This window comes from Mytilus californianus, unplaced genomic scaffold, assembly GCF_021869535.1.
Source record: "Mytilus californianus isolate M0D057914Y unplaced genomic scaffold, xbMytCali1.0.p SCAF_3, whole genome shotgun sequence".
Taxonomy (NCBI): Eukaryota; Metazoa; Mollusca; class Bivalvia; order Mytilida; family Mytilidae; genus Mytilus; species Mytilus californianus.
Window position 1 is genome coordinate 58,312,790 of NW_026262679.1, and position 10,895 is coordinate 58,323,684.

Genomic DNA, 10,895 nt, shown 5'->3' on the forward strand with positions numbered 1-10,895 from the left:
GAAGTGAAAGAAAAAAAGAAAAACATAAAACAAAAAAAACTTTGCTACAAAAAACCTTTTTATGAATCAAAATTAAAGTCATATAAAGTATGTACAATACCTGGACCTAAACAGTCAGACTGTATTGTTTTTGTATGTCATGTTACTCATCAGTCAAAAATTTATTAAAGTTTTAAATATCTTTTGTATCATTTATTCAGTCTAGGAAACATTATATTCATACTGTTTGTATTGATAAGAAATTTCCATAGAGGAAAAATAGGGGAAACCATTTCCTTAGGGAAAATTTGATGTACAGAAATTTCCATCGAGGAAATTTGAAGATCAATATTTTTCTTAGAGGAAATTTGCTGTCTTGAATTTTCCCTCAAGGAATAATGTTTGTCAAAAATTTCCTCAAAGGAAAATTTGATGGAGCAAATTTCCTCACAGGAATTTGAATTTCCCCAAAGAAAAAAATTATGCAGCAAATTTCCTAAGGGAAATCTTTTTCCTTTGAGATAAAATCTTTTTTCCATTAGGGAAATTTGATTTCCCTTGAGGCAAACAACTTTTTCTCTGAGGAAATTTGTCAAAAAAGGGGCATAACTTTTTCAACAGAGGTGCTAGAGCCATTTTTTTAGGGCAAATATAAGGGAACCAACACCAACCAAGTAATCAACTTTATTTTGACCTACCTCCAAAAATTAGGGTGACAACTTTTGCACTCAGCGGAACTGCAAACTTGTCCCGGAGACTGTTAATACCCTAATACTAAACTAACAAACTGGTTTAAATATATACTGTCCATCATTTTAACAACTGAACTGGCTCATTTATACAATTAAACCAATTTGTTGGATAAGCTATGTTTAATGTCCAGCGCAAATATTGCATGCATTGATATTCATGACATTAACACGTCAAAGTATCATAAAGGTAACAATATAAAGAAATACTCTGAATGAAAGTTCACCAGCTTTTGCTGTTGTCTTTGTGTACTTAGCGGAGAAGCAGGAAAAACAGTTTTAATGGTTAACTCAAACAACCTCCCTCCTCTCAATGTGAGTCCTGTGCCACGAAACTACCGATTTGATATGGTTATAATAAATTATAAATAATTTGGTACATGCAAATACAAGTGGATCCTTTTTGTGCATAAGCATAAATCTGCCAAAAAAAAATCTACAGAAAGATAAAAGATTGATCTTTTTAAAGCATCAATTTGCATCTCTACCCTGGAGACAGCATTTTTTTGTGAAAAAATCCTAAAAATGGGCAATAATTTCATCGAAAAGAATGCACCTTTTTATGTTCGGGCGTGTTTGACTTGACTATTCTGTCTTGAAAACGTATAAAGTGATGATATCTGATTCATCATCTCGCTTCAACACCCCGTATAACCCCGATACAAATGAATCCGGACGTTGACGCGTTCGAATCGAACACACCGTGTACCACTGAGTTCAGACAGAGAAGAATTTACAACTTTAAAGAAAGCCCAATATTATTCTTCGGATATTTTCGGATATAGGCAAACATTAAAAAAAAACACACGACCATGCCACTGATAAAATCATACTTGCTATTTTTAAATGATCAAAATTTTAAGTTTCTCGTGCCTCATATTTTTTAAACGTATCCTTGTTGTCATATTGTGTACGGTTCGGTATCGTTACACTTGTGTACACTGTACGATTCGTTGCGACAATATTGTATTTGTCAAATGAATTTTGTATGTATTAAAGTATGCTTTCATATGTTTTTAACCTATATACATGTTAAAAAAATTTATTAACCACCATTAAATGCATAAAGCAACATATACTAACCGTTGTATTGTTGAAATACTCTTGGAGGTATTTTGTACACGTAAGAAGTTTCATTATCTATATAAAAGTGCAAATTGGTAAGAAAATACAACTGATCGACAAATATACGCGTACGCGTCCGACTGCCAATTTGATAGCATTTTTTTAAACGTTTACCAAACGACATTCAACAATGAGCAAATCCCACACCGTATAGGACCGTATAGGACAAAAAACGTGAGCTAATTAAAAAATTAAAAAACAAGAGATCTTATCTATACTACAGCGAGAAATGAAAAAAGCAAATCATGGTAGACAGCAATCAAAGACAACCAATGAATAATAGTCTCTTGGCCTGAATCTCAGAGGCGGATTCAAAGGGGTCATGCAATACTACTGTGATACCAACATCTAATTAGGTCTTTCCACCTTTCCGTGGAAAGACCTATTGGTTTTCTTCTGATTATTTTTTTTTTCTTCCGCCTAATTTTTTTCTTGCGGTGTATTTTTGTTTCAAAAGATGTCGCTTAGTTTTTTGGTATATGATATCATACAGTCTATACGCTTTTGAAACTGACCCTGCTTAACCGAACACTTTTCTTTGTAAGAGTTATCTCCCCAAACACTGTTTTTCTTGTTATGAGATCTCCTCCGCAACCGTAAAAGAAAGCGACAAATTTATTTTTCCAAATTGCTCGTTATATCCTCAGGATGATAGGTTTTATTTAGACCGAAGCTTTACGAAGACTCCATATGAGAGTTATTTCCCCTTTTGTATTTGATATATGTGAAATGTATTTGTAACTGGAAAACCATAAGTGATAGAGGCCTAGGGTCTTTTGATTTGAGGTCCTTGGTCCATAAAAATGAAAATGAGGTCAAGGTCAAAGGTCAAGGTCATGTTAAAAATTTTGATTTTGGCTTGTTATCACTAATTTTCAGAAATCTTATAAGATATCGACAATTTTTTTTACAGAATTGTTAGTTGCGACATGTCGTAACACGTAAATTTGAGTTGAAAGGGTACAGAGACATTTAATGGGAGTTTTCTCCCATATAATATTCAAAATTACACGTATGGTGATATAACTCATTCATCATATATATTTGAGACCTAGGGTCTTTTTATTTGAAGCCCTTGTTTCATGACCTTGAAATTTGGGTCAGGTCAAAGGTTGATTCGACGTTCTATATTTTGACCTTTGCTTTTACCTCATATATATATACATGATAAAGCCATGGGACTTTTTGCATTAGGTTGCAAGCCATTTGACCTTGAAAAAGCCAACCGGAAGTGACCTTTTGTAAACCGGAAGTAGCTATTTATTGTACTAAATTAATGTAAAAGTATATAGAACTATATATTTTTGGAATCAGTGTCAAGTAAACTTTCAAATAATACCGGAAATGACATTTTTCAATCCGGAAGTAAAAAATTATCTCCCTTATTTATATTTTTTTTGTAAAGAAACCATATATTTTTGGAATCAGCGTACATTAAGCTATCATTTGACGCTTGAATTGACATTTAAAATCTAATTTTAATATTTTTCATATCAAAATAGATCCTTACTGGAGGAAAGACCTTCAATTGTTCTCTGAACAATTGGTTTTTAATTGATTTGTCATTCGTTCTGATTATTATAAGCATCTTAAAATATGTACCCACTCATATGAATTTCATTCAAATTTTGATTTCTTATGTGTTTTACACTCTTATCTTCGTGAAAAACCACCAAAAAAAAAAGCTTCAATCTGAAGAACCAACGACTCTTAACATTATAAAGGGCTTTGTTCTTTAGAAGATGGATATCAAGAACCCCGACAAATTCAGTGTTTCTTGATTTTTGTTGTCCGTACATTATGTAATAATGATAATTTTTATTTACCAAAGTCATAACAACTATAGGCATACAACATATAAACTACACACAGTATTCTAGATAGCAGAAGGTACTGTGAAACATATTACATGTTAGATCTTAATTTTTGTGAACGAAATATAAATTTACCCAAATTACATAGTTCTGTAAGATTATTAGAAGTGGGACACTTTAAAATGAAATGTATATCATCCTCAATGTCATTTTTACAAAAACTACAGAGTTTATTACTTCTTAGATTGCAGAATAACGTTCACATTCTATAGCTAAATCATGACTACTAAGTCTTACTTTGGTAATACATGTCTTATAAATAACTGGTATTGGTTCATGTAAATAATATTGTAAACGAAAATTTTGAACCATATATCTCTAACTTGAATATTTAACTAAATTACTTAATCAGCTGTCAAAATCTTGCTTCAGACAATCAAACAGGCGCTGTTTAATTATCAAGTAAAAAGTACTGGGAGCTTATATCTAAAAATAAATAAAATTGAGAATGGAAATGGGGAATATATCAAAAAGACAACAACCCGACCAAAAAGCAGACAACAGCCGATGGTCACCAAAGGGTCTTCAACGCAGCGAGAAAATCCCGCACCCTGAGGTGGTCCTCAGCTGGCCCCTAAATAAAATTGTGTACTAGTTCAGTGAAAATGGACGTCACACTAAACTCCTAAACATATAAATGAAATAAAATTAAAAAACATACAAGACTAACAAAGGCCAGAGGCTCCTGACTTGGGACAGGCGCAAAAATGCGGCTGGTTAAACATGTTTTGTGAGATCTCAACCCTAATCCTATACCTCTAGCCAATGTAGAATAAAGAAACACATAGCAATACGCACAGTAAAACTCAGTTTAAAAGAAGTCCGAGTCCGATGTCAGAATAGGTAACAAAAGAAACTAAGCAAAAATGACAATGATACATAAATTAACAAAGGACTACTAGCAGTTACTGACATGCCAGCCTTGCTTATACCAAATATCACCTAAACCTATACTAAGCAGCTCATTTTTAATAAAATACAACCAATTTGTCTTATCATTTTGACATTTTTGTAAATCATCATATAAAAAAACAGTAACCAATTTTCAAAATAGTTTGTGGTACACAGCAGCTTAAACCAGTATTTAAAAATTCTACATTTTCTGGTGTACATTCACGGCAATCTACCTAGCTCATAGTACACCATGACATTACTAGTAGAGCTTTTTACTTTCATAATATTTTTACAATAGCCCAGATGTATTATCTCTATAGCTGGTGCCTTATGAGCACCCCATATTTCACAGCCATAACAAAGTATACTGTTAATATAAGTATCAAAAAGTGAAAGTAAAGTTACAAAATTCAAATATATATCTTTTATATTTCTCCTTAAGGCAAAAACAGCTTTTCTACCCTGTTCTGATATATTCTGCTGTAACAGATTATATTTACCATTAAAATTTAACAATATACCAAGATAACTAAACTTATCTACAACTTCTATTTCCTGGTTATTATAATACCAATTTTCATGTCATGTATTTAGGATCACTTTTTATAAAAGCCATTTCACAATCGTTGACATACAAACATAGGTGATAATACTTATTTTTGCATTAACCTACTTCATTAGTAAAATAATCAGAATTAAATCTATCAACACTTGCACAAGTACTGACATTGTGTGTATTGTTTTTATGTTAGATGTTTTTGTGCCTCGTATCGATATTGTGAGTTAAGACAAATGCAACTGATTTGTGCAGTTTTTTATCATGTTGTGCTGTTACACCATTTTCCCATGTTAGGATGAGGGTTGAGGGTTCACGTGTATAACCCCGCTGCATTATTTATGTGCCTGTCCAAAGTTAGGAGCCTGTAGTACAATGGTTATGTCCGTCATATTTGCTTTTCGTTAATTGTTTAGTTATAAATTAGGCCGTTAGTTTTCTCGTTTTAATTTTCTCACATTTTTCCTTATATATGGGAAAACCGACTTGATAAACTGCACACTTATTGTATTGATTGGTGTCTAGATGTAAACTTGTCCAAAACAAAAGTTTTAATTTTTAACAAGCCTGGAAAATTTTTGAAGGAATCACTTTGTTTAGATAATGAGGCTATAGAATGTGTTAACAGATATAAATATTTAGGGATAGTCTTTACTTCTAGTGGTCTTTTTCATCAGGGGAAAGAAGAGCTATTCACAAAGTCCTTAAAGGCAAAATTTAAACTACAAAAATCCATGTCAGCTTGTAATCCAAGTATTGATACTGCAATCCATTTATATGATCACACAATAAAACCAATTTTATTATATTGTAGTGAAATCTGGGGTACCTTTAAGATTAACTCTGCTGCTTGCAAGAAAAAAAGTGATTATCTATTTGAATTAATTTACATAAATGATTATTTGGAAAAATCACATTTCAGGTATCTAAAATATATTCTTGGTGTAAATAAAAAAGCCTCAAATTTGGCAGTGTTATCAGAGGTTGCAAGATTTCCTCTTTATTTTTCTGTCATTATATCTATGGTAAAATATGTACACAGGCTTAACAAATTGGACGATGGGTTACTTTATGATGCTTATGTTTGTAATAAAATTTTAGATGCAGGAAACATTAATTGTTGGTATTCATCTATGAGATATGTCCTTCAATCACTTGATATACAAAATTTGAATACAAAGCTCAATAAATTAATTAAATTTGTAAAATGTAAACTTTGTAACAGTTTTAAAACATTTTGGGTGGTCAAAAGATCTGATACCTTATCACAAGGTAATAGTGAATTAGAAAATTATTTCAACCTCAAGACTGACTTCGTAAAGGAGGCTTATTTATCAATTAAAGATTTTAATATAAGAAGAGCTATATGTAAATTGAGAATAAGTGCACATGATCTTAAAATTGAGAAAGATAGATATAGTTAAAAAATACATAGAGAGAAGTCACCGTCTATGTCATCACTGCCTATCACATGGATCAAATTCTATTGAAGATGAGACCCATTTCACAGTAAGTTGTCCTTTATATAACGAACAGAGAAAATTATTATGGGATAAAGTAAACAGTTTTTGTAATAATTTTAAAGAATTACCCAAGGATAAAAAATATTTCTGGCTGTTCACAAATGAGCATTTACCAACTCTTATGTGCCTAGGCAATTATATAATTAAGTGTTTAGAAATAAGATCCAGGTGGATACAAAATATATAAAATAATATTTAATTATTATGAAATTATTGTTATAGTTATGTAAGACACATGATGTGTTAGGCTCTGATCCTGTCCATAATATGATAGTATTATATTAGGATCTAGTTTTTCGTTTTCCAATCATATTGTGCTTAATATTGTTGTAAATGATGCCCTTTATGGGTTCTTGATTAGATTAATAAAATTCTTATCTTATCTTATCTTATGGGCCTTTTATTGCCAACTATACGGTATAGGTTTTTCTCATTGTTGAAGGCCGTACTATGGACTATGATTGCTTACATCCACTTCATTTGAACTTTGGTGGATAGTTGTCTCATTGGCCATCACACCACATCTACACACATATATATATATATATATATTGCGAAAGCAAATTTACAGATCTAACATTGTTGGGCTGATGTTTAGACGAGTTGTATATAAAAATTGCGGTTTTTATCCAACGCATATATATATATATAAACCAGTTGGAACGTCATCTAATGCATTCGACAAACAATATTCAACGAGATCCTCTGGCTGCTTTCGTTTAGGCGAACTTTGACCAAAATCTGCATTTGAAAGAGCCTCAAATTGTGAAAAGTAAGAGTTATTGAAGTTTTATTGGCTGTTATATACTTCTTGAAACTTTATTTCATCTGGAATAACGTTGAAATTCCTAGTCTTCATTAGAAAAACGGCCGTCAGATGTGCCCGGTTAAAACATTTCAATGTTGACTTTGAAAGACTGATAATTTTATGGTTTACTATTTCGACAAAGTTTACAGATAAAAAAATTACAATAAAACACAGAAAAAGGGTCGCTGATGCCATCTCGAATACCTTAAAGAGAAAGGGATTTGTGGCGGTTTTTGTCAACGAATTGTACAGTGATTATTTGTAAAAGAGCAACAAACACGACACATTTGGTGAAACGAAAGGTACAGTAAGAGAAAACTTATTAAGTCTGATATCGTGTTTATTCTGAGTTTTAGGGAACATTTGAAGGTACGTAGTAATTCAACGTGTAGTTATTTATTATTGCTTAAAGTATTGCTACGCATAAGTTTAAGTAAGAAAAGTATTCAACATTGTTTACCTCATAAAACGTAGAAAATAAATTGCACATTCTCTGTGCGTTTTGCATCTAGCAGTTTTATCAAACGTTCTATTAAAAATCTGAAACTTGCAACAACTGCATAATTGATTAGATAAACTACCATGTACATAGACACGTTGATTTATTCTCACATAAGTTCTAGAAAGGCATTCAAAATTGTTGTCATCCCAAATGTTGTCCTGATTATCGCTTCGAACGCGTCAACGTCCGGATTCATTTGTATCGGGGTTATACGGGGTGTTCAAATCCAATTATTTTTATATATTTAGACTACAGGTTGATTAAATAAGGCAGCTACCATCTGATTTTTATGGGGGGTGGGGGCTAGGATGAAAAATTGTGTCCTGCATTTTCTTTTAGTTGTAATCTCTGTCCTGCCTTTTTATTTTTCACTCTATTCGGTCCTGCATTTTTTTTTATTAGTTTATTCTGACTTTTTTTACATAAATTGTCATCCTGCCTTTTTTTTTTTTGCCAAGTTGCTCATCCTGCCTTTTTTTTTTTTTAACTCAAAACTCCTGTCCTGACTTTTTTTTCAAATTTCATCCTAGCCCCCCCTCCCCCCCCCCCCCCCCCCCCCCCCCTCAATAAAAATCAAATGGTAGCTCCCTAACATAAAAAATTCACAATACCAAAATTATATGTATGGGTTTATAAAGTAAAGTATCTTTCTAATGAGTCACAGAGGAGGTGTGTTCGAAAAATATTTTTTTACTAAAATTACTTAACGAAAGACTTTACAAGTGGATCTTAAGGTTTATGACCCCTTCTGTAGCCATGTGTTGTACGAAATTTATGTACGAAACAGCATAGATAATGAATAATACAGGTGTGCAATTTTGTTCATATACCAAACAGAAACTTCGTTCAAAGCAACATTATTCATTGTTTTATTGCATTCAATAGAAAATTGGGATTTTGTGACAAAGCCAAGATTTTTGCAGAAAATCCACAGACTTTAATACAAAGATTTTCGTTATCAAATTTTAAACATAGATTACTCACTTGTGTATCCATATGTGCTAGGCTAAGCGTTTATTGTTTACAAAATGTCCTGAACAACCTTTTTTTTAAAAAAACTCGTGCTGAGTCACTAAAGTCGAGCACACCCTATAAGGTGTACTTAAATTGGTTCATATTTATATTTATTTATTTTAACCAATATCTTTATTTATAAACTTGTCTTAAGGAAATCATTGCTAGAAAGTATGCAATAATCCTCTATCTATCAAGCACCGAATTGTCAAATATTAGAGTACAAGTAGGAAGGCTGTGGATTTTCTATAAAATTTCCATGTGTTTAGCATTGGAACAACAAAAGGGTACATAATCCTTAAAAATGCATAACGTCCAAAAAAACTTCATTTTTTTGTGTGTTATTTAGGGTTGTTAGTCTTCAACCTCTGAAATGTTTTATTCTTCCCTTCCACGAAATATTTAATTAGATTTTTTTTAATGTTTTTGAACTTTGGAAAACTCCACCTGACAACCGATCAGATAATAGCTTTAAGTTGACTAAATGCAGAAAAGTACATAACATGATGCTCAATAGCTAGTGAATATATTTGTCTTTTGAAATACAACTGGCATATTAGGATCGTAATGGTGCTATGTGGATAAATTTATCGGTTTTCAAGAGCTAAATTGGCAGCGCGTCATCCCTACAATGGCTTCCATTTTTACGATTGTATAGTTGGTGCTAATCGTAATGAAGTTTTGCGGCTTTGTTTGATTTCTCTTCACTTGAAACACTCTGCACCCGATTTAATGTATAAACTTGTTTATAAATTGTTTCAAACACATGTGTTTATGTTAAGTTGTTGAATTTCTTCTATATTCAAAGTGTGTTTAATGTTTACCACCATCAAGACAAAATCACATCAATAACATGCACAACTAAACTTCTATTGTGCTCTGTATGCTGTACTGGGGTATGGTATTTAAATCATATAAATAAGAAGATGTGATATGAGTACTAATGAGGAAACTTTCCATCCAAGTCTCAATGTATAAAAAGTTAACAATTATAGGTCAAAGTACGGCCCTTGACTCACACCGAACAGCAAGCTATTATGTGCCCCAAAATGACTAGTGTAAAACAATTCAAACAGGAAAACCAACGGTCTAATCTATATAAACACGAAAAACGAGAAACACATATGAACCACACCAACAAACGACTATCATTGAATAACAGGCTCCTGACTTAGGACAGGTGCATAAAAATGCAGCGGGTTTGAACGTTTTAACAGGCGCCAGCCTTCACCCTAACCTGAGACAGTAGTGTAACATTACAACATAAAAAGACACGCTATAAAGTATCAATTGAAATGGCTTAACTCGATCAAAAAGACATTTAAACAAAAACAAGTAAACATACATATATTCAAGTAAAGTTGATAAAATGAAAAGCCTAACATGGCAATTAAAGGGACGTTTAACTCTAATAAATTCAGCTACTTTTAACTAAACATCCATATATTGATCGTGTGAATCTATAAGCTATCCAAATACCTTTGTAAAAAGGTCTGTTAGACCTTGTGCTTCAACCTTTTACAAGTTAAATACGATTAAAGATAGAATTAAACGTGCGGTGTTAACACCAACGAGACAGCAAACCAACAACACAGAAAACCAAAAGTAATCTGATCACTAGTACAGTGCATTTAAAGGAGGATGATGAAGAAATGTGTAATACCTAGTAAATACTGCAAAATTGATGTTAATCAAATATAATACTGTCATTTGTAGACCATGATTAATATTTCGTTGAAACATTGTAGATAAAGTAATTCATTAGAAGGTGCATGAAGATAAATCGAAAAATACAAAATGACCCATAAATACTTTATTACAACGACTATGTCAGAATATTTGACAAGGTGTTTTCTTTCAGTATGTATTTG